This window comes from Mus musculus, chromosome 11, assembly GCF_000001635.26.
Source record: "Mus musculus strain C57BL/6J chromosome 11, GRCm38.p6 C57BL/6J".
NCBI lineage: Eukaryota > Metazoa > Chordata > Mammalia > Rodentia > Muridae > Mus > Mus musculus.
In genome coordinates, this window is record NC_000077.6 from 20,159,633 (window position 1) to 20,187,614 (window position 27,982).

At 43.9% G+C, this 27,982-nt stretch overlaps 1 long non-coding RNA gene across 2 annotated transcripts in view; it reads right to left on the reverse strand.

Moving 5' to 3' along the window:
• Gm12031 overlaps nucleotides 1–27,982 on the reverse strand; it is a 47,446-nt gene that overhangs the window by 14,236 nt on the left and 5,228 nt on the right. Inside the window, exon 3 of one of the 2 annotated variants that reach the window (XR_872276.2) lies at nucleotides 14,116–14,182. This is a non-coding gene — a long non-coding RNA (predicted gene 12031). Of the gene's footprint in view, nucleotides 1–14,115; nucleotides 14,183–21,577; nucleotides 22,375–27,982 lie in introns of those variants that run through there. The other variant, XR_872278.2, reaches the window with a different exon arrangement.

Genomic DNA, 27,982 nt, shown 5'->3' on the forward strand with positions numbered 1-27,982 from the left:
GGAGCCAGCATCAACTGTTTCATAATTTAGTGCAGAGTGCTTGCCTGGATTGGTTCCGCATGTTTTGCTCTGTGTCTTATTTCCTGAGTCACGTAGGGAGATGTTCCAATGTTCAGAAAGCCCAAGAATGGACGAGATTGGCTTGATTGTCTAACAACCTCAAGTTTAAAAATTAATTCCAAACTGGTTATGGTGTAGTATATCCCAGCACTTTTCATGTTGGGGCAGAAGGATATCAAGCTCAAGAGAAGCTAGGCTTACCCAGTTAGAGTCTTCTTTTCTTTTCTTTTCTTTTCTTTTCTTTTCTTTTCTTTTCTGTTCTGTTCTGTTCTGTTCTTTTCTTTTCTTTTCTTTTCTTTTCTTTTCTTTGTTTGTTTTTTGAGACGGGGGTTTCTCTGTGTAGCCCTGGCTGTCCTGGAACTCACTTTGTAGACCAGGCTGGCCTCAAATTCAGAAATCCACCTGCCTCTGCCTCCTGAGTGCTGGGATTAAAGGTGTGCGCCACCACGCCCGGCTAGATTCTTTTTCAACAATTACTCTTTCAGAGTTTGGACCAAGTACCAGATACATGGTGGGAACTTGCTCAGATGCTATGGATAGCCAGCTTAGCTGTTGGACTACAAAGTATATTTCTTGAAGCAAGGAGCATTTTTGGTTTTTAACCACAGTTTCTTTTATGTAGGCAGATATGAGTATCACTTTTTAAAAAGGGGTCTGCTTTGCAATTGAAAATAAATCACAATCATTATCCAGCTTCTTGATTTCCTAAATTAGCCTGGGAGTTTGACTGTGAGTTTGAAAAATGGAATAAATTTTATTCTTTCCTAATTCAGACACTAATGCTGTGACTCAGTCCCTTGTACATTATGTTGTTCGTGACTCTGGCTCACAAGGTTGATCATCTTAAACATTAGAAAGGCCAGGTATGGGGCTGGATAGATGGCTCAGAGGTTAAGAGCACTGACTGCTCTTCCAGAGGTCCTGAGTTCAATTCCCAGCAACCACATGGTGGCTCAAAACCATGTATATAATGGGGCCTGATGCCCTCTTCTGGTGTGTATAAAGGTAGTTACAGTGTACTCGTATACATTTTTAAGTCTTAAAAAAAAAAAAAAGGCCAGGTATGGCGGTGCATGTATGTAACCTCAGCACTGCAGAGGTGGGAGCAGAGGAGAGGAGGGAGGCAGTGGCAGTGAATGCACACAGTGATAAAATATGTGTCTAGCATGGACACCGCTAAAACAAAGAACAGAGATGAAGAGAGGGGATAAAAAATAAAGGATTAAATCTGAGTTCAATCCCCAGAATCATATAAAAATATATCTTTAATCCCAGCACTGAGGAAATGGAAAGTAGAGATAGGCTGATCTCTGGGTAATCAGTGGCCAGAATGCCAAACAAGTCAGTGTGAGGCCAAGTGAGAAACCTTGCTTCAAAACAGAAGGTAAATAGTGCCTAAGGAACAACATCTGAGCTGACCACACACACACACACACACACACACACACACACACACACACACACACACACTAACTAAACCAAACTGAACAAAAAGTTGTGGGTAGGAGTTATTTGGTTGTTTGAATAGGAACGGCCCCATAGACTCCTGTGCTTGAACACTTGGTCCATAGGAAGTGGCACTATTAGGAGGTGTGGTCTTGTTGGAGGAAGTGTGTCACTGTGAGCAGGCTTTCAGGTTGTTCAAGCTATACCTAGTATAGTCTTGTTTTACTACCTGTGGATCAAGATCTAGAACTCTAGGCTCCTCCAAGTCTGCCAGCACAGTGCCCATGCTTCCCATCATGATGATAATGGACTAAACCTGTGAAACTGTAAGCCAGCCCCAATTGAATGATTTCTTTTATAAAAGTTGCCTGAGGTGGGGGTGGGGTGGGGTTGCCATGGCCATGGTATCTTTTCACAGCAATAAAACCCTAACACACTTGTAATACCAGAATACAGGAAAACTGCCAGCTATGCTGCATAGTAAATTATAGGCTACCCTGGGATATAGGATGAGACCCTGTTTTAAAAAACAGAACAGCCGGGCTTTAATCCCAGCACTTGGGAGGCAGAGGCAGGCAGATTTCTGAGTTCGAGGCCAGCCTGGTCTACAAAGTGAGTTCCAGGACAGCCAGGGCTACACAGAGAAACCCAGTCTCGAAAAAGCAATAAATAAATAAATAAATAACAAAACACCAATCTAGGAATGGTAACTGTCTTAGGGTTTCTATTGCTGTGATGAGACACTATGACCATGATAACTCTTCTGAAGGAAAACATTTTATGGGTAGTAGCTTACGTTCAGAGATTTAGTTCATCCTGGTCATGGCAGGAAGCATGGTGGCATGTAGGGAGACACAGTAGTGGAGAAGGAGCTGAGAGTTCCACATGTGAATGAGTAGGCAACAGGGAAAGAGAGCGACACCGGGCCTTGTCTGAGCAACTGAAACCTCAAAGTCCAGCCCCACTTACATATTTTCTCTATAAGGCCACACCTACTCCAACAAGGCCACACCTCCTAATAGCACTGGTCCCTACTAGTCTATAGGGTCATTTTTATTCAAACTACCACAGTGGCACATTCCTTCAATCCCAGCACTTGGGGGCAGAATCAGGAGTATCTCTGAGTTCAAGGCCAGCCTGGTCAACATGGACAGTTCTGGGCCAGTCAGGGCTACACAGTGAGATCTTGTCTCAGAAATGAACAAACAAACAAACAAACAGCAACAGCAGCAGCAACAACAACAGCAACAGAGCAATCAAAGGAGGTAGGCTTCTTTCATAAATTACCCATCTTCTCTTATCTTCTTTTCCCTTTCCTTCCCTTCCCTTCCCTTCCCTTCCCTTCCCTTCCCTTCCCTTCCCTTCCCTTCCCTTCCCTTCCCTTCCCTTCCTTCCCTTCCCTTGTGATCCAGAGTTTAAATCCAGCCCTTGAACATTCTAGGCAAGCATTCTCTGCTAAGCTACTGTTCTAGCCTTTCTAACATAGCCTCAAGAACAAAGAAAAAACTAATCCAGTAAGTATGAAGGGGAAAGTTTTAAGTTGGAGGGACAGTTTGAATAAATATCTTGTATCTGTTGGTTCATCAGATTGACATTACTAAACCTGTTTTCTTGGTCTGGCCCACCTGTAATAGCATTTTTAAAAAAGATGTATTTATTTATTTTATGTATATATGAATACACCGTCACTGTCTTCAGACACACCAGAAGAGGGCATTAGATCCAATTACAGATGGTTGGGAGCCACCATGTTAGTTGCTGGGAATTGAACTCAGGACCTTTAGAAAAGTAGCCAGTGCTCTTAACTGCTGAGCCATCTCACCAGCGCATTTTTATAAGTGGCTATTTTTCTTTATCCCCGGCTAGCTTACAAACAAATAAGACTGAGACTACTAGATTTATTTTATCAAGCTTTACCACACAATGCCTCGGTAGTCATTGATCTATTCTAATCCTCTAAACTGACTAGCTACCTCCCAGCTAAAATCCCTAAGATACTTGCATTATAGCATTGGTCTGCCTCTCTTGGCTTCAGGTATTTTTCATGATATCTCTCTGTCAGTTTCCTCATAACCAATCCTTCTTTTCTTCCCCCTCTCTCCTCTCCTCTGGGAAGCAGAAGTTCTGTCCTATTCTCTCCGCTGCCTAGCCATTGGATGATCAGCTTTTATTTACAAGTTGGAGAGAAAATGTGGAATGATGTTTACACAAACATGAAACAGGAGTGGCCCAGGGAGTGGCACTATTAGAAGATGTGGCCCTGTTTGAGTAGGTGTGGCCTTTTTGGAGTGGGTATGACACTGTGGGTGTGAGCTTTTAGACCATTATCTTAGCTTCCTGGAAGCCAGTAGTCTGCTAGCAGCCTTCAGATGGAGATGTAGAAATCTCAGCTCCTCCTGTACCATGCCTGCCTGGATACTGCCATGTACACACTTTGATGATAATAGACTGAACCTCTAAACCTGTAAGCCAGCCCAGATTTAATGTTGTCCTTATAAGAGTTGCCTTGGTTGCTGGGCAGAAGTGGCGCACAACTTTAATCCTAGCACTCGGGAGGCAGAGGCAGGCAGATTTCTGAGTTTGAGGTCAGCCTGGTCAACAGAGTGAGTTCCAGGACAGCCAGGGCTACACAGAGAAACTGTCTCAAAAAACCAAAAACCAAAAACAAAAACTCAAAAAACAAAACAAAACACAAAACAAAAAAAGTTGCCTTGGTCATGATGTCTGTTCACAGCAGTAAAACCCTAACTAAGACAAGGAGATACTTGGAATAAGCATTACAGCGCCATATGAAGACTGCAAACACATATAGGGGACAGAGAAATCAGCATTTGAATAACACAAGGATAATCTTTACATAGCACACAATAACATCGTGCCCATGCCCACTCCACTGAACACTTGTTTGTCATTTAGTCTTGCCACTTTAGATTCCATTCAGGAATTTTGGAGTATTCAAGAATGATGACTCTCAAGGCCCATTTAGATGCTTCAATGGGCAAATTGATTGCCACCCAGGTTTGGTGGCCTAAATATTTGATCCTTGGAACTCAAGATTCCTGAAAGCTGTTCTCTGACCTCTGTGATAGTCACACATCCACACTGTGTCACATGCACACCACACACATACCAACAGAAATAATAAAATAAAAACAAAAAGAAGAGAACTGTAGATGGCTCGGTGATTAGCGTGATGGCGAAAGAAACTTCATTTTGTGCTAGGCAACCATCTTAGTACCTAATAGTCTTTTATCTCTGACTTCAAGTTTCTGGCAACCCTGACTCCTTGATTCCCCACCCCAGAATGTACAGCTATGAGCATCTGCTTGTTATGCAATGACTAACTGCTGATTCTGACTTCTGTAACCCGCTTGTGCAGACATTCAAGGACTATTTTGAGGTTGCCTTGACCATCTAATCTTGGCAGAGCAGAACAGCTCTTTTGGTTTTTGCCTTTAAAAGCTCTTCTCTTCAGAGCTGGAGAGATGGCTCAGAGGATAAGAACACTGACTGCTTTTCCAGAGGTCCTGAGTTCAATTCCCAGCAACCATATGGTGGCTCATAGCTATCTGTAATAGGATCTGATGTCCTCTTCTGGTGTGTCTGAAGACAGCAACAGTGTATATATACATATAAATAAATAAATATTTTTTTTAAAAAAAAGCCCTTCCCTTTATCCACCTCTGGGTGACTGGTCTCTGATTCAGTTTAGAGACTGTGGCCCTGTTAGTAGCTATAATAAATTTAGCTAATGATCTTTAAATTGAGTGTAGGGGTCTTTTCCCAGTGTTCTTGAACTCCATAATGGCTAAGAATGTTTGCTATGAGAAGGCTAAGCTGACTCCATGACAGGTTTCAAATTGCCAGTCTACAAGACTAGGCCTAAAGAAAACTGGGCAAGTCCAGGCAAGTCAGCTAAAAAACAAAAACAAAAAACCAGGCTTCAGTCAAGCTGGTCAGAAACTAGAAAGTGGCCAGCCACCTAGCCAGAAGCAAGGACAATGGATCAGCAGGTTTCCAGACCTACCACAGACTCTAGCCCCCAGGGCCAAGGAATGTCTGTAAAGAAGACTTAAGATAAAGGCCACCTACCCAGCAACTCCTTGCTCTGGTAATGGAATGCTCTCAGAGATAAAGAAAGATAGAGGTCGCCTACCCCGGAATCTTTAGTGTGCTTTAAATCTAGCCTTTAAGCTCCTTTGGTTGTCTATCTTGGTAATGGGGAGATCCCAGCATGCTGGACTCTTGCAGAATAGAACACTCTTTCTGTTTACATACAATTTGAGTCTAGGGTATCATTCTTCAGCGAATCATGGACCCTTACAGCTACTCTTTGTTTGTTTGTCTGGTTGGTTGGTTGATTGGTTGGTTGGGTTTTTCCAAGACAGAGTTTCTGCGTGTAGTCCTAGCTATTCTGGAACTCACTCTGACCTTGAACTCAGAAATCCTCCTGCTTCTGCCTCCCAAATGCTTTGACTAAAAGTCTGTGCCACCACTGCCCAGCATTTTTTTTTTTTTTTCTGGCTGCTCTTACAGAGGATCTAGGCTTGGTCCCAGCATGCATACTTAGTGGCTCACAACTATCTGAAACTCAAGTCCCAAGAGATCTTCTGGCTTTAGTGGATGCCAGCCATGTTCATACATGCAGGCAAAAATACTCATATACTCATGTGCATAAAATAAAAACAAATACTTATGAAAAATGAATAAATAATTAAAAGAAAATGGGCCAAGGGACAGGAGACATGGTTTTGGAGTTTTGAGTATATTGGGTAATATTTACTTATTTTAATTGTTTAAGGCCATTGCTCCACTTGGAGCTACAGGGTCTGACTAAATTATCTAGGCTCTTGTTGAACTCACTCTGTACCTCAGACAGACTTTGAATTTACAATTCTTGTGCCTCAGTTTCCTGACATAGCTTAGAGGCTATGCTGCCAGATCTTGCTCCTATTTTTATTTTTAAGTCCCAAGGAAACCAGGTTAAAGGCTAGCTGTGGTGTCTATTAGCATACCTAAGTACCCATGGCTCCTCCCAGCTCTTACCACTGACCATGTCCTTAAACTTCTCCTTCCCCCAGCTACTGATTACCCAGTAAAGCTTCCATTTTGGCTGAGTGTTTTCTTGGCTCCTCTCTCGGAGTGTGGCAGTGATCTGTCCTCACAGCCTCCCTGTGCTTCGTTTCTGCGCTGTCCCTGTCTGCTTTCAGTAAAGAAGCAAGAGAGATTCTAAAAACGTAAAATAAATTCCTTTTCTCTCCCTAAACAAGACCCTCAAGTAAGGAGGGAAAGCAGAAAGAAGCTGAAGCCGGACGGTGGTGGCGCACGCCTTTAATCCCGGCAATCAGGAGGCAGAGGCAGGCAGATTTCTGAGTTCAAGGCCAGCCTGGTCTACAGAGTGAGTTCCAGGACAGACAGGGCTACACAGAGAAACCCTGTCTCAAAAAACCGAAAAAAAAAAAAAAAGAAAGAGGAAAGAAGCTGAAGCCTTTCTACAGCCGCCTCTTCCCCTCCCCCAACCTGTTCCTTTCCGGCCTGGCTCTCTACTCCATTCACTCTGGCCTCCCTAGATTTCTGGAATAAGCGAACCTGTTCCTGTTTTCTTGGGACTCTGTATCACGTTACTTCTTCTTGGAATGCTTTTCTGCCATACATTTGCCTTTTTTTTTTTTTTTTTTTTTTAAAGATGCTGTCATGTAGCCCCAGCTGGCCTCAAACTTGGTATGTAGGCAGAAAAGACCATGAACTGTTCAATCTCCTGCTACCTCAAGGGTCTGGCCTTACAGATGAGCACCTTCATGTATGGCTAAATAATTCATACTTAAAAACTCTGTCAGTCTCTTTCTCTCTAAAAATTTTTAAAATTATTTACTCTTAAAAAATTTTAGATTCATTTTTTTTCTATTTTGTGTGTGAGTGTTTTGCCTGCATGTACACACGTGCACCTCATGTGCCTGGTGCTCATGGCAGTTAGAAGAACGTAGCAGACAGTAACCATGACGACCCTATTCCTGCTTCGTCTTTACCTCTTTCTAATTTTTTCTTTCTTTCTTTTTTTTTTTTTTGGTTTCTCTAGACAGGGTTTCTCTGTATAGCCCTGGCTGTCCTAGAATCACTTTGTAGACCAGGCTGGCCTTGAACTCAGAAATCCGCTTGCCTCTGCCTCCCAAGTGCTTAATTTTTTTCTTTTTTAATTAAACCAAAATGGGAGAATGTTAGCATTTTGTCTAAACTCTACCCCACAGTTACCTGGCAGCAGTCAGGTAGGCCTGACCCACTGTAAAAGGGGCTGCTTGCCCCCTCCTTGTTCTCTTACCCTCTTACTCTTGTCTCTCTTCCCACTCCCTTTCCCCTTCTCTCCACGTGGTCATGCCTGGCCTCTACTTCTCTACTCTCTCCACCTTTCTCTCCCTCTATTACCCTCTTAACTACCCTCCCCATGCCCTGAATAAACTCCATTCTATACTATACCATTGTGTGGCTGGTCCCTCAGGGGGAAGGGATGCCTTGGCCTATAACTCACCCCACACCTATAGAACATATCTTATTTCCCTTTATCTTTTTATAAACACATCATCAGATGCCTTGGAACCGGAGTTACAGATGGTTGTGAGCCACCATGTTATTGTTGGGAATTGAACCTGGGTTCAATGCAAGAGCAACAAGCACTCTAACGTTGAGCCATCTCTCGGGCCCTATTATTTATTTTTGAGATGGGGGGCTTGCTAGGTTCCCTCAGCTGATCCTAAACTCCTGTGCTCAAGTGATTCTCCTGCCTCCAGCAAAGACAGACACCAGTATGTGTCTCTGTGCTTGGCTTCAAGTCTCAAGTTAGGACTCAATAAAGCCTACCCTTAAGACTGCAACTTTCTGCATGTATTGCTCCTCCTAACCTTTCTCTTTCTCCAGAATGTCCCTACCAGCTTCTAACACACTACCCAATTTCCTTATACAGGAGTGTTTTAAGACAGCCTCATGACTCCCATAGTGCTTTAAACTCATTATATATCAGATGATGGCCTTGACTTCTTACTTCTCTGCCTCCCCTTTGTGAAGGCTGGGATTCTAGGGCTGCACTACCTTGCTTGGTTTAAGCAGTGCTGGGAGTGGAAGTCAGGACTTTATGCATGCAGGGTAAGCACTCTGTCAGCTGACTGCTAGTCCAATCCTATGATTTGAATGTGACAGACCATAAATTGAACTTAATCAAAAAACAAAACATACTTTTTTTGAGGCATGGTCTCACCTTGCAGCCCAGAGTGACTTAGTTAGAAATTGTTACACACACAGCCAGGTAAAGTGGTACATGCCTTTGATCCCAGCACACTGAAAGCTGAGTCAGGTGGATCTCTGTGAGTTCTAGGCCAGTCTGGTCTACACAGTGAGTTCTAGGACAGCCAGGGCTACATAGTGAGACCTTGTCTTGAAAACACAAACAAAAACAAAACAAAACAAAGAAGAAAGATACTACTGCATAGACTACAGTGGCCTTGAATTTGTGGGAATCCTCCTGCCTCTGAATGTCTCCTCCTGGGTGCTAGACACTGGCATGTGACACCCTACCAGGCTCCAAAACTTGTTTAAAATACAAAATTCATACTGGAGTGCTGTGTGTGTCAGTGATGTTTACTGATTTACATACTTATTGTGCCCCTGTAGAAGCTGCTCGCTAAGTCTAAAGGAAAAGGTGAACCACAAATTAGACATGGGATTCCTAGTAAATCCACACTGTACTTTTTCTTCATTCCAGCTTCTTTCTTCTTTTTTTTAAATTAATTTTTGTATTTTTGTTGTTGTTGTTGTTTTCCAAGATAGGGTTTCTCTGTGTAGCCCTGGCTGTCCTGTACTCGCTCTATAGACCAGGCTGGCCTGAAACTCAGAGATCCTGCCGCTGTCTCCCAAGTGCTGGGATAAAGACTTCACACCACTGACCAGCTCAGCTCTGGTTTTTCACTAGCTGGTGAAGAGCCTCTTCTGCGAGGGATGGTGTCTCGCTTCTCTTTTTTTTTCTCCTTGTATGTTGCAATTTGCAGACCTCATGTCAACTCTGCGATTTCACTCGCCACTTCCTGCACTTGAAAGAATGCGGTAGAATTTACGAGAATCTGGATGGATTAAAGTCAGAATCCTCTCCTTTTCCGTTGTCTAGCGGCAGGGGTCGGGATGGCCATTTGTAGGTTGCTCACACTCCAAGGGGTGACCCCACACCAATGTGTATGTGGGCACTGGACTTGAAAGAGAAAACGTTAAAAGTTGGGAAGGAATATGTTGGATGACCCCGAGGGAATGGGAGGTGGTTATAATCAAGATGCATTGTGTACATTTTTGAACTTGTCAACAGATTTTTTTAAAGGCCTAATCCAGCCAGCTTTGGTGTTAAAGGCCTATAATCTCAGTACTTGGGAAGTGGAGGTGTTGTGATCTTGAACATCACAGGACTTCAGAAGGACAACACCAGGCCAAATAGTTCCACATGAGGTTTATTGGAAGAGAGAGAGGGGCAAGGTGGAGGCAGAAAGAGAAGGGGGAAAGAGAGAAAGAGATCTGGGGCCCTTTCTTTTTTCTTTTCTTTTTTTTTTTAATAAGATTTATTTATTTATTATATGTAAGTACACTGTAGCTGTCTTCAGACACTCTAGTAGAGAGAGTCAGATCTCATTATGGATGGTTGTGAGCCACCATGTGGTTGCTGGGATTTGAACTCAGGACCTTTGGAAGAGCAGTCTGGTGCTCTTATCCACTGAGCCATCTCACCAGCCTAGGGCCCTTTCTTTATATATGGGTGATGAATTAAGGTAGGAGGTGAGCCAAGTGGATACTGGGAATATGGTCACTGTTGCCTTGGCAACAGTTCTGCAGGTCCCTCAAGGGTTTCAGAGGTCCTAATACCAACAGGAGATGTTACTGGAAACTCTGGGGAGCCCTACATTATGAACCAGGTTACCAGAGGAAAATAGGGCTCATAGTTTTTATTATTAATTTTAATAAAATAATTTAACAACTGACTCAAAAGAAAGCTTAAAGACAGCTTTTTTTCTTGTTTTGTTTTTCGAGACAGGGTTTCTCTGTATAGCCCTGGCTGTCCTGGAACTCACTCTGTAGACCAGGCGAGCCTTGAACTCAGAAATCTACCTGCCTCTGCCTCCCAAGTGCTGGGATTAAAGGCGTGTGCCACCACTGCCTGGCAAAGACAGTTTTATTATAGTGTAGGAGAAAAAAGCATGGAACAGGCAGGCTCAAGGCAGCAGAGTAAAGAGAGAACACTAGAGGATTCCAGATGTGCATGTCTGGCCTCTTAGTGCTCAGTCACATGCCTGCACACTCATGCGCTTTCACACTTGTACTCTCACAGACCTGCACACTTGAGGCTTGCACACTCAGTCTTGCACACATACACGTATGCATGCACACACACATTTGTCCTGATAGAGGATTCTATTGTATTCCCAGCACCCACATGTTAGCTCACAACCATTACTCTGTAGGGAATTGGCTTTAATGCTTTGTCTTATTTCAGCTCCCAAAAGCCATGCTTCCAGACCTGAGGGTCTCTGCCTCTAGCAGCCTTCGATTGATAATAAAGAATTGCTGTACAGCCGATGGCTGGGCAAGGAGACAGGGTGGGACTTTTAGATTGAGCAGGCAAGGGACTGAGAGGGGGTGAGGCAGAGAAGAAAGAATCGCCATGATAAGGAAGCAGAAAGATGAAACTTAAAGGCCCACCAACATGTAAGAATCCAGGAAAGTTGGCCTTTGGGGCCACTTCCCCAACTGGGTCTGGGGTAGCAGAGATGAAATATAGATTTTAAAAGATGTTATCTCAGGATGGAGAGAAGGCTCAGCAGTTAAGAGCACTGGCTGCTCTTCCAGAGGTCCTGAGTTCAAATCCCAGCAACCACATGGTGGCTCACAACCATCCGTAATGAAATCTGATGCCCTCTTCTGGAGTGTCTGAAGACAGCTACAGTGTACTTACATATAAATAATAAATAAATCTTTAAAAAAATAAGTTATTCAGGAATACAGGGGAGTGTTTGCCACTGAGAGGCTTAGAAGTGCTCAACCATTGGGCTAATCAAGGCATATCAAAATTAGGTGGTGTGTGTGTGTGTGTGTGTGTGTGTTTCATTCATGAATCCAGAGAACTTTTAGGAGGGTGCAGCATGCAGTTGCCCTGCCAGGAGCCAAAGTGGTTTAACTACCGCACTGCTACCTGACTCCAGCTCCAGGGGAGCCGACACCTTCTCTTGGCCTCTATGGGCACCAGGATGTACATTTGGTGCACAGGCACATGGGAGCAAAACATTTGTACGCATAAAACAAATAAATCTTTTAAAAATTGCCAAGTATGGAGCCGGGCGTGGTGGCGCACGCCTTTAATCCCAGCACTCGGGAGGCAGAGGCAGGTGGATTTCTGAGTTCGAGGCCAGCCTGGTCGACAGAGTGAGTTCCAGGACAGCCAGGGCTACAGAAAAACCCTGTCTTGAAAAACCAAAAAAAAAAAGAAAAAAAAGGAAAAAAAAATTGCCAAGTATGGTGGTGCATACCTTTAATCTCAGCATTTGGGAGGCAGAGGCAGTCAGATATCTGTGTGTTCAAAGCTAGCCTGGTCTATATAACAAGTTTCAGGTCACCCAGGGCTACATAGTAGAACCCTATTTCCAAAATAAAAATAGATTTATTATTATTATTAAAGAGGCGGCTGGAGAGATGGCTCAGTGCTTAAGAGCACTTGTTGCTCTTTCGGGAGACCACAAGGTTCCCAGTGTCCACAAGGTGGTTCATACCATAGACAACTCCACACCTAGAGATCTAATTATACCCTCTTCTAACCTAAACACACACATGGTGCATGTACATACATGCAGTCAGAATATTCACACAAAAGAAAACAAAAATGTAATTAAAACTTAAATAAATAAAATAGCCTTACGATTGTGCTATCATGCCAAAAACATTGATACAGAAACAAGGACAATGTCTTGGAAGAAGGTGAGGAAAATGGCCTTGAATAATTGTCTGCTATGCTTACTGTTTCCCCAAGGAAACTAACTGTATTGTGCAGGGACACAGATTCTGATTCAGTGGCATGATGCCAGTGTTAGTGGTCCAGGATGACTCTAGAAGGCCAACTGAAAGCACGCCACCCAGCCAGCATCTCAGCCACCCAGCAAGCCTTCCTTTCAGCTTCTACCCATCCTCCTGTCAGCCACTCTGAAGAATTCCCGTGGGCATGTGGTTTCTGATGAAAGAGACCTCATCCCTAGGTCAGGTTTCAAAACACAAGGTGGAAGGACTTAGGAAACCCTGGAGATTAGCTGGGTTACTGAGATCAGGGGTCTGCATCAGGTCCAGGCCAGACCCCAAAGGCAGAAGCTATAACTGCCAGAGGGCTTATGTAGGGTCTCTAACTCCTTTTTGTATGTGTGTGTGTGGTGGTTTGAATGAAAAAGGCCCTCATAGACTCATAGGGAGTGACATTATTAGAAGTGTGTCACTATGAGAACATGCTTTAAGATTCATATGCTCAAGCTACACCCAGTGTGGTGCACAGTCTCCTGTTGTCTTCAGATCAAGCTATAGAACTCTCAGCTCTTTCTCCAGCACTGTGTCTGACTGCATACCACCATGCCTCTTGCCATGACTAATGGACTAAATCTCTGAACTGTAAGCCAGTCCCAATTAAATTGTTTTCTTTATAAGATTTGCTACGGCCATGCTGTCTCTTCACATCAATAAAACCCTGACAGTCCAGAACACCTCTTTCCATTCATAGAATTTGATATGAAAAGACAAAATAACAACAAACGTTGTTTTCAGATCGTATTTGTAATTCTAGAACAAGGCAGCCATGTAGACACAGTATTGTTTGGGATCTTTCATTCCAACACTGGGGTATGTGATTATTAACTTCTGGAAGAAAGAAAGGAACACTGCAGAAAAGAAACGAGGGCCTGGGGAGATAACTCAGTTGCCGAATGTGATGGGGATTATTGTAGGAGTCAAAATAACAAGTCATTTAGTTTAAGGGTATTGGTCTCCCACCCGATCGGCTGCTGTGAGGAGCTGGGGTGCAGGGTCTTAAGTGTGAGTATGGCGGTCATAATCGACCCCAGAGACTGTGTGCAGGGGAGATGGGGGGCCGGGGTGCAGAGGGGAGACAACTCATTTATTGAAACAGAGTCACAGGCAAAGGGAAGGACAAAGGGCAAGGGAGAAGGTGCTGCAGGGGGAAAAGGTGCTGTAGAGGAGGCAGAGGCCTTAGAAGTTTAGAAGCCAATCAGCTAGATTAGCAGACTGCCGGTTACGTGAGGCCCGAGAAGCCAGTTCTCTAGCAAGGGAAAACAGAAGCCTAAGGTGACTTACCTTAATGTGGCCTTTTTCTCTATGGACTCGAGTAAGCCGAAGCCTGATTTGGGTAGGAGCAACCCCACTCCTGTGGTGCTCTCTGAGGGCTGTTCGGAGAGCTGTCTGGTATAGGCAGCGCTCTATAGTCCTTTGTCTGACTTGGGAACCCACACAAGGGTTTATCTTTATTATTAACTTGACCAGATTTAGAATCACCTAGGAGACCAAGGAAACGTCTCTGGGTGTATCTGTGGAACTTACCAAAGGACAAATTGGAGGAGGTTCGGCATCGTTGGAAGGACTGACCCTGAGCCTTGGTGGCACCAGTCTAGGTGGAATGAAAGGCAATAAAAGGAACTGGAGAGCAGGTTTCCTCCTCTGCATCCTGGCCCCACCCCCACCCCATTAATTTACTCCATGCTGCCAGTAGCCTTTGAAACCAGGGCCAAAACAAGCGTTTTCTTCCCCAAGTTATTTATATTGTGTTTTTTGGTGTCAACCACAAATAAGTAATGTTAGCATGTTAGCCTTTCTTCTAGGCTCTGCCCAATAGTTACCTAGCAACAGCCAGGTATGAACTGTTTGGCCTTTCTCAGGCTTTCTCTGATCTCTCTCTCTCTCTCTCTCTCTCTCTCTCTCTCTCTCTCTCACACACACACACACACACACACACACACACACACACACACACACACACTTTTCTCTGGCCACTCCCCAAAGTGTTCCTGGATGGCCTCTTCTCTCTCTCTCTCTCTCTCTCTCTCTCTCTCTCTCTCTCTGTCCCCGACCCCCGTGTGTGTCTCACTGTCCTTCTCTGTCCCCTCTTTTTCTCTGCCTCTCCTTCCTTCTCAACCCCCCTTCCTATGCCCCAAATAAACTTCATTTTATACTAGGCCCTCCGTGTGGCTGATACCTTGGTGGTGGTGGGTGCCGCACTATGGACCCGCTAAGGCACCCCCCTCTCACTGCATCATATGGTGTTTTACAAAACATATCAAGGAATGCATTGTCTTAGTCAGGGTTTCTATTCCTGCATAAACATCATGACCAAGAAGCAAGTTGGGGAGGAAAGGGTTTATTCAGCTTACACTTCCATGTTGCTGTTCATCACCAAAGGAAGCCAGGACTGGAACTCAAGCAGGTCAGGAAGCAGGAGCTGATGCAGAGGCCATGGTGGGATGTTCCTTACTGGCTTGCTTCCCCTGACTTGCTCAGCTTGCTTTCTTCTAAAACCCAAGACTATCAGCCTAGATATGGTACCACCCACAAGGGGCCATTCCCACTTGATCACTTATTGAAAAAATGCCTTACAGCTGGATCTCATGGAGGCATTTCCCCAACTGAAGATCCTTTCTCTGTGATAACTCCAGCTTGTGTCAAGTTGACACAAAACCAGCCAGTACATGCATACAATGTGGATAGTGGGTTTTTTTTTTGGGGGGGGGGGAGGGTGTCAGGTGTCGAGACAGGGTTTCTCTGTGTAGCCCTGGCTGTCCTGGAACTCACTGTGTAGACCAGGCTGGCCTTGAACTCAGAAATCCGCCTGCCTTTAACTCCTGAGTGCTGGGATTCAAGGCGTGCGCCACCATGCCCGGCTAGTGGATTGTGTCTTGTCAACCACTATAGTCATAAGAAAAGTCCCTCACTCCCTTCACTATTGGGAGCAAACAGACCTGTGACCCTAGTGCCATCAAGGTGTCCCAAGTGCCCATCATGATGCCCCACCTGCATCTTCTCCAGACTGACTCCGCGTGGAACATAACTGCTGTCTGTGGCTGAACCTTCCCCCACACCAGCTGTCCTGCTGTGGTCTCTGAGTACTCCCATCGACTGCAGGTCTTAGAAGAACAAAAACAGGAGAGAGGCGCCTTCGGTTCCTGCGCTGTGGTTGTGGGTCTCTCAAAGCTTTGCTCCATCAATCCAACCAGTTCTGCTTCCAAGTCCTGCTGCTGAGCTCTGAAGAGTTCAGTGAAGAAGAGTGCTGAGTTCCCTCTGTCCTCTTCTGCTTTTCAAGTCATCAATCCCAACTACTTCTTTCCCCAGATGTTCTTTCTCCCATCTTGTAATGTAAAAGCTGCTTTATGTATAGATAGGTCTCTGTGGGTTCATTCTGATCTGGTTTTAGCCTGTATGGAGCCAGAAGGGTTTCTGAACTGTCCAAAGCAGACAGCAAATGCTCTTGGTCATTTGTACAGCTTGTATTTTATCTCAAACAGAACAATTCTTTTTCAACTTTAAAAAAAAAAAAGATTTATTTATTTTATGTATGTGAGTACACTGTTGCTCTCTTCAGACACACCAGAAGAGGGCACTGGATCCCATTACAGATGGTTGTCAGTCATCATGTGGTTGCTGGGAATTAAACTTGACCTCTGGAAGAGCAAGAAGTCAACGCTCTTAACTGCTGAGCGGTCTCTCCAGTCCCTCTTTGTCAACTTTGAATTTAGTTGCATAGTATAGACTACATTTTTATCCAATATACTTTAAAAGAGGCAAATGTTTGATTTTATTTACTAGTACTAATATAAACAGTCAACTTCACAATATCAAATTTGTATTCATTGAATTTTCTGTAAAGAAAAGGCTAGGTATGGTGGTGGTACATGCCTTTAATTCCATCCTGCAGGAGGCTAAGGTAGTATTATCATGAGTTCAAGGCCAACTTGGGCTACAGACTGAGAACCTGCCTGGAGCAAATAAACACCGACTAACCAGAACCGGAAGTTTGATGTCATAGATGCTGACAAAGGGCCTTGCTCCTATTCTTTGTTCCTTACATTTCTCCTTTTCTTTTGATATAAAAGGAACTTCTTCACTCATTTTGGAGTTACAGCTTCCTTTTTTTCCCAGCTTGGTTTGTTGTTGTTGTTATTCCTATTGTTTGTTTGGGTTTTTGTTTGTTGGTTCATTTGTTTGTTTTTCAGACAGGGTTTCTCTGTATAACCCTGGCTGTCCTGGAACTCACTGTGTAGACCAGGCTGGCCTCAAACTCAGGGATCTGCCTGCCTCTGCCCCTCAAGTGTGTTACCACCACTGCTTGGCTGGAGATACACCATATTTAATTTAATTTATTTATTTGTTTGTTTGTTTGTTTTACACCATATTTTAAAGTGTGCAAAAGTAAGGCAGTCAGGAACCAGTTCTACCATCTTGAGAGTAGAGAGTATTGACCACGGGCCTCTTCCCCACAGGGGCAGTTTTCTCTGTTGACTGCCCAGGCTTCACTGGGAGTTCACTACTGATTGTTGCATTTGGACTGGCTAGCGCCCAAGTCAAATTCATTTTGTTTTGTTTTTTGAAAGTGTCTCACTCTGTAGCCCTGCCTGGCTACCTCAAACTCACCGATGTCTGTGTGCCTCTGCTTTCCTGTGCACCACCATGCCTGGCTCTAAATCTACAGCCAAATCTTTGTGTTCCCAGGTAATCAGAGAGGAGGAAAGGTTCGGAACAAAGACCATTATGTCCTTGAATCTTTATCTTTGAGCAGTTAAATATTTTTGTAGTCAATGAAGAGCAGATTATGACTCAAAAGAAAAATATCTAAATAAATGGATCACCTTCGAAGGGATCCACGTGAATTCTTTTTAGCAGTAGATGGTGATGCTGTTCTGTTCCAGGGCCTCTGCCTTTAGACCCAATTTCCTTCTGCATTGCTAGTGTTCTCAGCTAGTTTCAGACAGGACTCTTTTCCATTTGGACCTCTCTCTCTCTCTTTTTTTTTAAGATTTATTTATTTATTTTATGTATATGAGTACACTTAGCTGTACAGATCGTTGTGCACCTTCATGTGGTTGTTGGGAATTGAATTTAGGACCTCTGCTTGCTCCAGTCAACTCCGCTCACTCAGACCCAAAGATTTATTTATTATTATAAATAAATACAGAAGTGGATGTTCACAGTCATCCATTGGATAGAACACAGAGTCCCCAATGAAGGAGCTAGAGAAAGTATCCAAGATACTGAAGGGGTCTGCAACCCCATAGGAGGAACAACAATGTGAGCTAACCAGTATCTCCAGAGCTCCCTGGGACTAAATCGACAATCAAAGAAAACACTTGATGGGACTCATGGCTCTAGCTGTATATGTAGCAGTGGATGGCCTAGTCGGTCATCAATGTGAGGAGAGGCCCTTGGTCCTGTGAAGATTATATGCCCCTGTATATAGTATAGGGGAATGCCAGGGCCAGGAAGCAGGAGTGGGTGGGTTGGTGAGCAGGGGGAGGGGTTTTTGGAGGGGAAACTAGGAAAGCGAATAGCATTTGAAATATAAATAAATAAAATATCTAATAAAAAATATACAAAGTAAAAATAAATAAATAAATATACTATAGCCATCTTCAGCCACACCAGAAGAGGGCATCAGACTTCATTATGGATGGTTGTGAGCCACCATGTGGTTGCTGGGATTTGAACTCAGGACCTTTGGAAGAGCAGTCAGTGCTCTTACCCGCTGAGTCATCTGGCCAGCCCTCCATTTGTATCTTATGCACTGTGTGAGGTGTCAGCCATGCTCATGCTGGTCTCTGCATTTAGAAGGGGACTACAGAGCATCTTCCTTCTCTGGTCTCCTATTCCTGTCTCCCATTTCAGGATATGCTATATTATCATCATTCTTGCATCAGAGGTGAGTCAGGTTGGTTGAGATATGATAGGAGCTGACCATCCTGTTCCACTGGAAGGCACAGCACTAAACTAGGAGCTGTCCTGACCGCTCAGATGACACCCTTAGGCCCTACCAGCACCTTTGAGTGCCTCTTGCTAGTCTAGGGCTCCTCCTGCCAAAGGCGTAGATCTGAACCACTGATTGCCCTACAGTCCATGACTGGCATAGAGTCCTTTTGTTTAAAGATATTTGTTTATTTTGGGGTTATATTTTCAAAATTTCAAGCCCAGGCCAGACATGATACCTATGGCCTTTAATCCTACCTCTTTGGAGATTGACTGGAGATTGACTGCAGAGCATCTGAGGCCAGCCTGGACTACATAAGGAGTTCAAGGTCAACCTGGGCTACAACTTGAAAACCTGTCTAAAAACAAAACATCAAGGCCAAAATCTACAAATGCTGGCTTTATCTTGTTTCTCAGATAGCTGTGAAAATGTAAAGAGTTGACATTTAGGCTAAAAATTTAACTCAGCAGTAAGGGCCTATTATGTTTGAGGCCCTAAGTTCAATCTTCAGTACCAAAGCCAAACCAAACCAAACCATCTTTAACAGTCTTCACTGTCAGACTTCTCATGTGCTTTTACTTGCCTGTAATTGGCAGCAGAAGTTCTTCCTGTCTTTGTTTTTATGTTAAGAATACTTAGAGCTAGGGTGCAGCTCAGCCATAAGGCTCTTGCCTAGAACTAGCTGCTTTAACATTACAAAAGTAATAGTTACAGCTACACCACACTGGTGCGTCAGAAAGCTCCTTTTCCCCCACTGGGCTCTTATCATGTGGAAAGGGATGCCTTTCCTCTGTAATTTGGGACATTTCTCTCTGACAGATGTCTCAATTCACTTAGATGGAATTCTGGTCACCAGGACATTTACCCTTCTCTCTCTCTCCCTCTCCACATGTTCTCTTCTCCCTCCTGGACTCTCCCTAGTAGCTGCTTCCTACATCCCACAGCTTCCTTCCTCCTGGGCATCTTCCTAAGATGGAATTCTTATCTGTGACCATGTCCCTTCTGTCCCTCAGCTCTCTCCTGGAAGTCTCACTGCCTCCTCATGCCCTCCTAGATTGCATATGATCTTCCTCTTTTCTGTCTGGACTCAGAGATTTCATTTAAGTCTTGCTGTCTTACTGCAAAAGGCGTGGCCTCGGTATAGATCAATGGCAAAAGATGCACACTCAATTTCCAACTCTCCTACGGTAACAACTTCTGCCACTGCACAAATGATCCCCAAATCTATCATTTCTAAAGTTTCTCTGCTCACTTCCAAAAGTCTCTTAACCCTAAGATTTTGTCACTTTCCACTCTTTCTATTTTTAAAGATTTATTTATTTTATGTAAATAAATACACTGTACCTGTCGTCAAACACACCAGAAGAGGGAATCAGTTCTCATTTCAGATGATTATGAGCCACTATGTGGTTACTGGGAATTGAACTCAAGACCTCTGGAAGAGCAGTCAGTGCTCTTAAGCACTGAGCCATCTCTCCAGCACTGCTATTTTCACTCTTAAGAATCCTTTATCTTGCCAGATGTGGTGGCGCACGCCTTGAATCTCAGCACTTGGGAGGCAGAGGCAAGTAGATTTCTGAGTTCGAGGCCAGCCTGGTCTACATAGTGAGTTCCAGGACAGCCAGGGCTATACAGAGAAACCCTGTCTCAGAAAAAAGAAAACAAACATACAAACAAATAAAAAAGAATCCTTTATCTCTATAATTTCTTTGCTCTCTGCTCCCACCCCCAATCTCTTAAGACTGCTGTAAACTGTCTCAGGATCTGTAAATTCTTTGAGAATGCTTGAAAATCTGTAACAAAAATTTAGCTTAAAATGTATAACAAAAGGCTTATAGTTAAAATCTATTCATAGGTAATTTTAATCTGCTACATCATAATATATATATATGTATGTATATATACACATACATATATATGTTACTTGGATTCAATTCTTGTTTAAAAATAGATCTTTTTACTGTATATGTAACTTGGATTCAACTCTTATTTAGAAAAATAGATGTTTTAAAACAGCAACCATGTGACTTACCTCTATCCTGGATGATGACCTCATCAGGATGGAAGCAGCCACATGGCTGGCAGCCATTTTATTTATGTTAAAGGGTGCATGCCTTGTAACTATACCTCCTTCTTGGTTAAGATGACCATATGGCATACAGGAACTAAGGCAGGACCTGTAAGACTTCTCAGTCACTCTGAGCCCTGGGTTTATCCTTATTTGTTCCTTTTAGACTAAGGAGGCAACAACAGTCTTCAAAGTATGTTGGATTAGAATGGATTTTTGTATGATGATAAATCCCCAAGATTATAAAATATACTCAGCGTAACAGAAACTGATTTAGAACTTTGTCTATTGCTTCCTTCTTTTGCCAAATGTGATCAACACAAGGCTTTTAGAAATCTTAAATAAGGAACAACTTATGTTTGATAAATAAGGTATGTTCAATAAAAAAGGTTTATAAATTCCTAAGGTGGGGGCTGGTGAGATGGCTCAGTGGGTAAGAGCACCCGACTGCTCTTCCGAAGGTCTGAAGTTCAAATCCCAGCAACCACATGGTGGCTCACAACCATCTGTAACGAGATCTTACTCCCTCTTCTGGAGTGTCTGAAGACAGCTACAGTGTACTTACATATAATAAAAATAAATAAATCTTTAAAAAAAAAAATTCCTAAGGTTGTAAACGTGTACTCAGTTTAACAGAAACTGACTTAAAGCTGTATGTTAACTGGTTATGTTTTTTGCAAATTGTATTCAACACCAGACTTTTCTTTAAAAATACAACATATATTCAACAAATTATATATATATATATGATATCTGGTGATTGTGTGCTATGAAAGGATCAGGAAAGGGAAGGTGCCAGTCTCCCTATGGACTATATTTATGGTTTAATGTTTTGTTTTGATGGCAAAGAATCTTCAATTAAATCAATTCAAAAATTTAAAACTCAAATTCAGCAGGGATTAAACTGTAAAATCCCAAACTTCTGTTTGTTTGTTGTTTGTTTTTCAAGACAGCATTTCTCTGTGTAGCCCTGGCTCTCCAGGACTTGCTTGGTAGACCTGCCCTTGAACTCAGAGGGGTCTGCCTCTGTCTTCCGAGTGCTGGGATTAAAGGTGTACACTACCATATTCAGCTTAAAATCTTCCCCTGGCTGCAGCTTTCTGGTCTGTTCTTTTTCTGTATTAAATTAGGCCTCACTTTTCTAGAGTGAGGAGGTCTCCTGCTGAGAAATGCAGGTACAGACAGTTTATTTTGCTGACAGACTTCACACCAACAGATAAACTTACAAAAGAGGTTTCAATTTAACTTTTTACTATTCCTCTATTTAAAAGAACTTTTTTGTTTGTTTGTTGTTGTTGTTGTTGTTGTTGTTTTGTTTTGTTTTGCAGTGACTGCTCTCAATAATCAACCACTTGTGTCTTGTGGGGAGCCACCCTCACATTCGCCGTTACAAGATGGCGCTGACATCCTGTGTTCTAAGTGGTAAACAAATAATCTGCGCATGTGCCAAGGGTAGTTCTCCACTCCATGTGCTCTGCCTTCCCCGTGACGACAACTCGGCCGATGGGCTGCAGCCAATCAGGGAGTGACACGTCCTAGGCGAAGGATAATTCTCCTTAAAAAGGGATGGGGTTTCACCATTCTCTCTCTTGCGCTCTTGCTTGCTCTCTTGCTCTCTTGCGCTCTGGCTCCTAAAGATGTAAGCAATAGAGCTCTTGCACTCTTGCACTCTTGCTCTCTTGCTCTCTGGCTCCTGAAGATGTAAGCAATAAAGCTTTTGCCGCAGAACATTCCGGTTTGTTGTGTTCTTCCTGGCCGGTCGCGAGAACGCGTGTAAGAGTGTCTCATGGTAAAAGATTAGATAGAAAAAGAAAAAGTTGAAGTTTATGTAAGTTGGGAGGGTCTAAGAAAATAATTTAGGTATGTAAATACAAGTTGTAAATGTCTAAGGATGTGAAAGTTTAAGTAAGTTATGAGGGTCTAAAACGTGATTTAAGGTGTGTTGTAAAGATCTTAAAAGTGATGTAAGGTATGTGAAAATAAAAATGTTGCAGATTTCCTTCTCTCTTCTTAAAATTTTAAGATTTCAAAAGTCTAAGTTGGACCATCAATCAAAGGACTTCTGATAACAGACAGCTGCTATCATAGTCACAAACTCAAAAGTATAAACTTCCTTTGGTTGTCTTCTAAGTACAGACTTAAAAGTGCTTCTTAGCAATGCCAAAACCATCTCTGTCCAATCTCTGATGCAGTCCTCTGAACAGAGAGGAGTGTTTATGCTTTAAACCCCAGACCATAACTTTTGCTATGACTCAACTGCAGGAACCTACAGCTTTTTTTTTTCTCTTTTACAGTGTGGATTTCAGTGCAGAATCCAGACAGTGGTGATGCTAACATATCTAAAGCTCTTATCTATTTTTGTGAATACACACACACACACACACACACACACACACACACACATATATATATCCCAAGCCTACTACTATTGCCTACTCCTCAGGCTGGACTCCACCTCCCTCTGGTCTTGTAACTCCAGTCATGACCCTCTGGTCTTGTAACTCCAGTCATGAGGAGGGGAGTTAAGGGGATAGGAGAGAGAGAGAGAGAGAGAGAGAGAGAGAGAAGAAGAAGAAGAAGAAGAAGAAGAAGAGGAGGAGGAGGAGGAGGAGGAGGAGGAGGAGGAGGAAGAGGAGGAGGAGGAGAAGAGAAGTATCAGAGTATGAGAGTAGTGGCCAGCCATGAACTCATAGAGAGAGCACGGGGAAGGGAATGGGGAGAGAGAGGGGAAGGGAAGCAGAGCAAGAGAAAGAGAGAAAAGAGAGGAGCAAGAGAGAGAGGAGGGGGCAAGCGGTCCCTTTTATAGGGGATCAGGACTACCTGGCTGTTGCCAGGTAACTGTGGGGTGGAGCTTAGACAGAATGCTAACAGATTTTCAGTCAACTGAAGAGTGCAAATTCTCCAAACCTCAGGTGTTCTTTCAGACGCTCCCAGATGCTCCAGTGTTTGATTTCAGAGTGAGGACAAGGGACTGGGGCGCATATTTCACATACCAAAGCAGACCTGGTCCCCAGGTTCTCTCAGCATCCCTCAGTCCCTACCTGGAATACCCTGCCCCCAATCTTCCTGCCCAAGAGCTAGACTGCCCTTCCCCCAGAGGCCCCTCCCTATATAATCCTTACATTTTGTGTGCTCTGCCTCAGTCTCTGTCTCTCTCTGTGAGTGCTCCCGTTCTCTTCTCTGTGTCTTCCCCCTCTCCCCATCCCTCTCTCCATCTCTCCCCATGGTGACTCCCCTGGCTTCAATCTTTGGGGCTAGTGAACTTGCCCACGACTTCCCAGTAACAAGCCCACTTTTTTTGCTGTTGTTGGTTTTTGTTTTTTGTTTGTTGTTTGTTTTTTGTTTTTTGTTTTTGTTTTTGTTTTTCGAGACAGGGTTTCTCTGTACAGCCCTGGCTATCCTGGAACTCACTTTGTAGACCAGGGTGGCCTCGAACTCAGAAATCCGCCTGCCTCTGCCTCCCGAGTGCTGGGATTAAAGGTGTGCGCCACCACACCCGGCTACAAGCCCACTTTTTAATATAATCTAATCTGTTTGAATTGGTCCCACACAACTGGGCAGCGAGTGAAACATGTCCCCCACCCGGCACTCCTCTCTCCCTTCCTAGCCTTTGATCACATCCTCTGTAAGCAGTTACAGAAGAGATTCTGTCATCCCTTATCAACAGAAAGGAGGGAATGTCAGGTCTCAAACCCAGGACAACTAGCTAACCGTGGTGTCTATAAGCCAACCGTGGTGTCTATAAGCCAACCGTGGTGTCTATAAGCCAACCGTGGTGTCTATAAGCCAACCGTGGTGTCTATAAGCCAACCGTGGTGTCTATAAGCCAACCGTGGTGTCTATAAGCCAACCGTGGTGTCTATAAGCCAACCGTGGTGTCTATAAGCCAACCGTGGTGTCTATAAGCCAACCGTGGTGTCTATAAGCCAACCGTGGTGTCTATAAGCCAACCGTGGTGTCTATAAGCCAACCGTGGTGTCTATAAGCATGCCAAAGCACATGCTTTGTCTCCAGGCTCACTCGGTCAGTCCTGGCTTTTCACACTTGCCTCTTACAACTAAATCTCTTCAACCCACGGGCTCAGCTTCCCTTCCCCCAGTTTCTCATTCCTATTTAATCCTGCACTTTTCCCCTTGTACTCTCTTGCACTCTTCTCTTCCTCCCTTGCTTCCCCAATCCCTCCCTGCCTTTTCTCCCGGCTCTGCCCCTTCTCATGGCCCTGCCTCTTCTCATGCCGGGTCTTTTTGGCCTTGTTCAATTCACTCCTTTCTCTCTTTGCTCTGGACTCCTACAGATGCCTGTGGCTGAATTCTCATATCCACAATAAAAACCTTCTCCTCAACCATACTGTTTGGTTTCATGCCCCACTTAGAACAAGGGCTGAGGTGCATATTTCACATACCAAAGCAGACCTGGTCTCCAGGTTCTCCCAGCATCCCTCAGTCCCTACCTGCATTCCCTGTCCCCAACCCTGACTTTTCTAGCCCTGAGGGTAGGCTGTCCTTCCCACAGAGGCTCCTCCGAATACAATGCAGACATTTTGGTCTGTCATCTCTCTCCTCTTCTGTGCTCACATGTTCTTTCTCTCTTTCCCTCCCCACACCCCTTCCTCCTTTCCATGGTGACTTCCCTCACCTTGGTCCTTCGGGCAAGTAAACTCACCAAAGAACACTTTCCTAATAAAACCACGTGTATATGTTTTTAAATTTGCCTTGAATTAGCTCATTTCACCGGTGGAGAAATAAATTATCACATACCTAATGTGGTGGTTTGAATATGCTTGGCCCAGGGAGGTGTGGCCTTGTTGGAGGAAGTGTGTCACTGTGGGGGTCCTTCTCCTAGCTGCCCATGAGATAATCTTTTCCTGTTTGCCTTTGAAACAAGACATAGAACTCTCACCTTCTCCAGGGCCATACCTGCCTGGATGCTGTCACACTTGCTTCTTGCCTTGATGTTATTAGACTGAACCTCTAAACTTTAAGCCAGCCCCAATTAAGTGTTGTCCTTATAAGAGTTGCCTTTGGGGGCCGGTGAGATGGCTCAGCAGGTAAGAGCACCTGACTGCTCTTCCGAAGGTCCAGAGTTCAAATCACAGCAACCACATGGTGGCTCACAACCATCCGTACCGAGATCTGACTCCCTCTTCTGGAATGTCAGAAGACAGCTACAGTGTACTTACATATAATAAATAATAAATAAATCTTTAAAAAAAAAAGAATTGTAAGCCTTTAAAAAAAAAAAAAAAGAGTTGCCTTTGGTAGCACACGCCTTTAATCCCAGCACTTGGGAGGCAGAGGCAGGTAGATTTCTGAGTTCAAGGCTAGCCTGGTCTACAGAGTGAGTTCCAGGACAGCCAGGGCTATACAGAAAAACCCTGTCTCAAAAAACCAAGAGTTGCCTTGATCATGGTGTTTCTTCACAGCAATGGAAACCCTAACTAAGACAGAAGTTGGGAAACCCTAACTAAGACAGAAGTTGTTACCAGGGACTTGGGTATTGCTGGGATAGGACTGACTATGCTTTTGTTTGGAGGAATGCAGATTTTGGGACTTTGGTTATGGGAGCCAGTGGGATGCTTTAACTGGGGCTTAATGTACCATCCTAATAGGAATACGGGAGACATAGGGGCTAAGGGTGATTAGGAACTGTCATGTCTTAATTTTTGTTCAGAAAGCAGAGGTAGGCAGATCTCTGAGTTCAAGGCCAGCCAGCCTGGTCTGTCTATATATAGAGTTCCATCCAGGACAGCCAGGATATTTCAAGGCAGGAAACAAATGTTAAATAAACGTTACAGGAGGCTCTGTGGCCTGGTCTTTGTTGATGTCTATGGACTGTTATTCTACTGAAGACCACATGGGTGACTGTGCCACATCCTGTAGCCATGCTGATGTCTGTAGGCAGTGCTGCCATCGGGAGCCCTGTTTGTGGTCTGTGCTGATGACAGAAACCCTGTGGAAGCCCATGAACTATATATACCCCAAGGTCTATAAAGAGCAAATTACTATTTTGGCAGTGATATCAATGACATCAGATGCACTGTTGAGAAAGAGGGACATGGAAGACTTCTGTGACAACCTCTTCCTTTACCTTTCCACTCCCCCAATTACGAACGGCCTAGACAGGAAGCCATTGGAGAGGAATCTTAAAAACTGTGATAGAATGTTGGGATGTAGCCCTCCCCAACAGATTACTTCCAGCCGGGATGGGAGAGGGGAAGGATCCAGCTCTATCTAAGGGGACAGGCCACTGAGAGTTTGACCAAGCCCCAGTGATTATTTTTCTGGGGAAAGGTGTGGGGTGGTGGTGGACAGGACAGGATTGGGAATTGAATGTGATAGGGATGTATGTTGTGAAATACTCAAGGAATCAATGAGAATATTGGGAAAGGATTACAGGAGGCTACTGTTATGGCTGAGTCCTGTATGCACCAGGATCTCAGCCTTTCTAGAGCTGTGACCTTTAACACAGTAACTCACGATTTAATGACTCCCAATTATGAAATTATTTTTGTTGGTACATCATAACTGTAATTTTGCTACTATTATGAATGGTAATGTAAATATCTGTGCTTTCTGGTCTTAGGCAACCCCATTCGACCCACAGGTTTGTCTAAACTGATTCAGAAAATCATAGTGTCCTTCAAGCTGCAGAGCCTGCTGCCAGCTGAAGCTCTGTGAGAAATCAACCACAGGAGTGAATCTCCCAAACTCACTCTAATTGGCATGATAATGAATCACACCCTCCTCTCTAACTCTCTCTAAACCTCTCACCTGAAAAGAAGTGAAGTCAGCCCTTTGCCCCTGCCCTTGGCATGCAGGTAAAGTCAGCTCTTTGTCTCCTGTTTCTGTCTTCTTCACCCCTTCCTGTCCATAAAAACCAAACTGTCTGCTTACGAGAGGACAGGTTGCTTCTTACAGTTTATGGGAAGAAGGGGTGCCTGTTCCCAAAGAACATAAAGCCAACAAAGATTAAACTCAGTTGTCATTAAGGCCTTTGACACAGTTTTACTCAGTTTTATTAGGGCAACTTGAACCTCAGAGGCATGAGGAAGGCCTTGTAGAAGCTAAAGAATGACTGTCTGTCAAACTAATCACCGCAAAGCACACCTTCAACCCAAAGTTAAAACCCTGCCTCGCTCTTTCAAACTCCGTAGTTGCTGTGGCTTCCTTGTTTCCTCTTGGGCACAGACACCTCTCCAAACCAGAATCCAGACAGCCCGTTCGACCACAGCTGAGCTCAGATGGGAGGGTATTCTGGAACTGGTTTTACCGTTGTTGGGCAAGAATTTTAATCTGATGTTAAGGTAGCTGGGCATGGATGTTCATTTGTCCTGCTTTTTAAAAATGTATTTATTTAAGAATAAAATAGGCTTATACAAGAATACTATTATC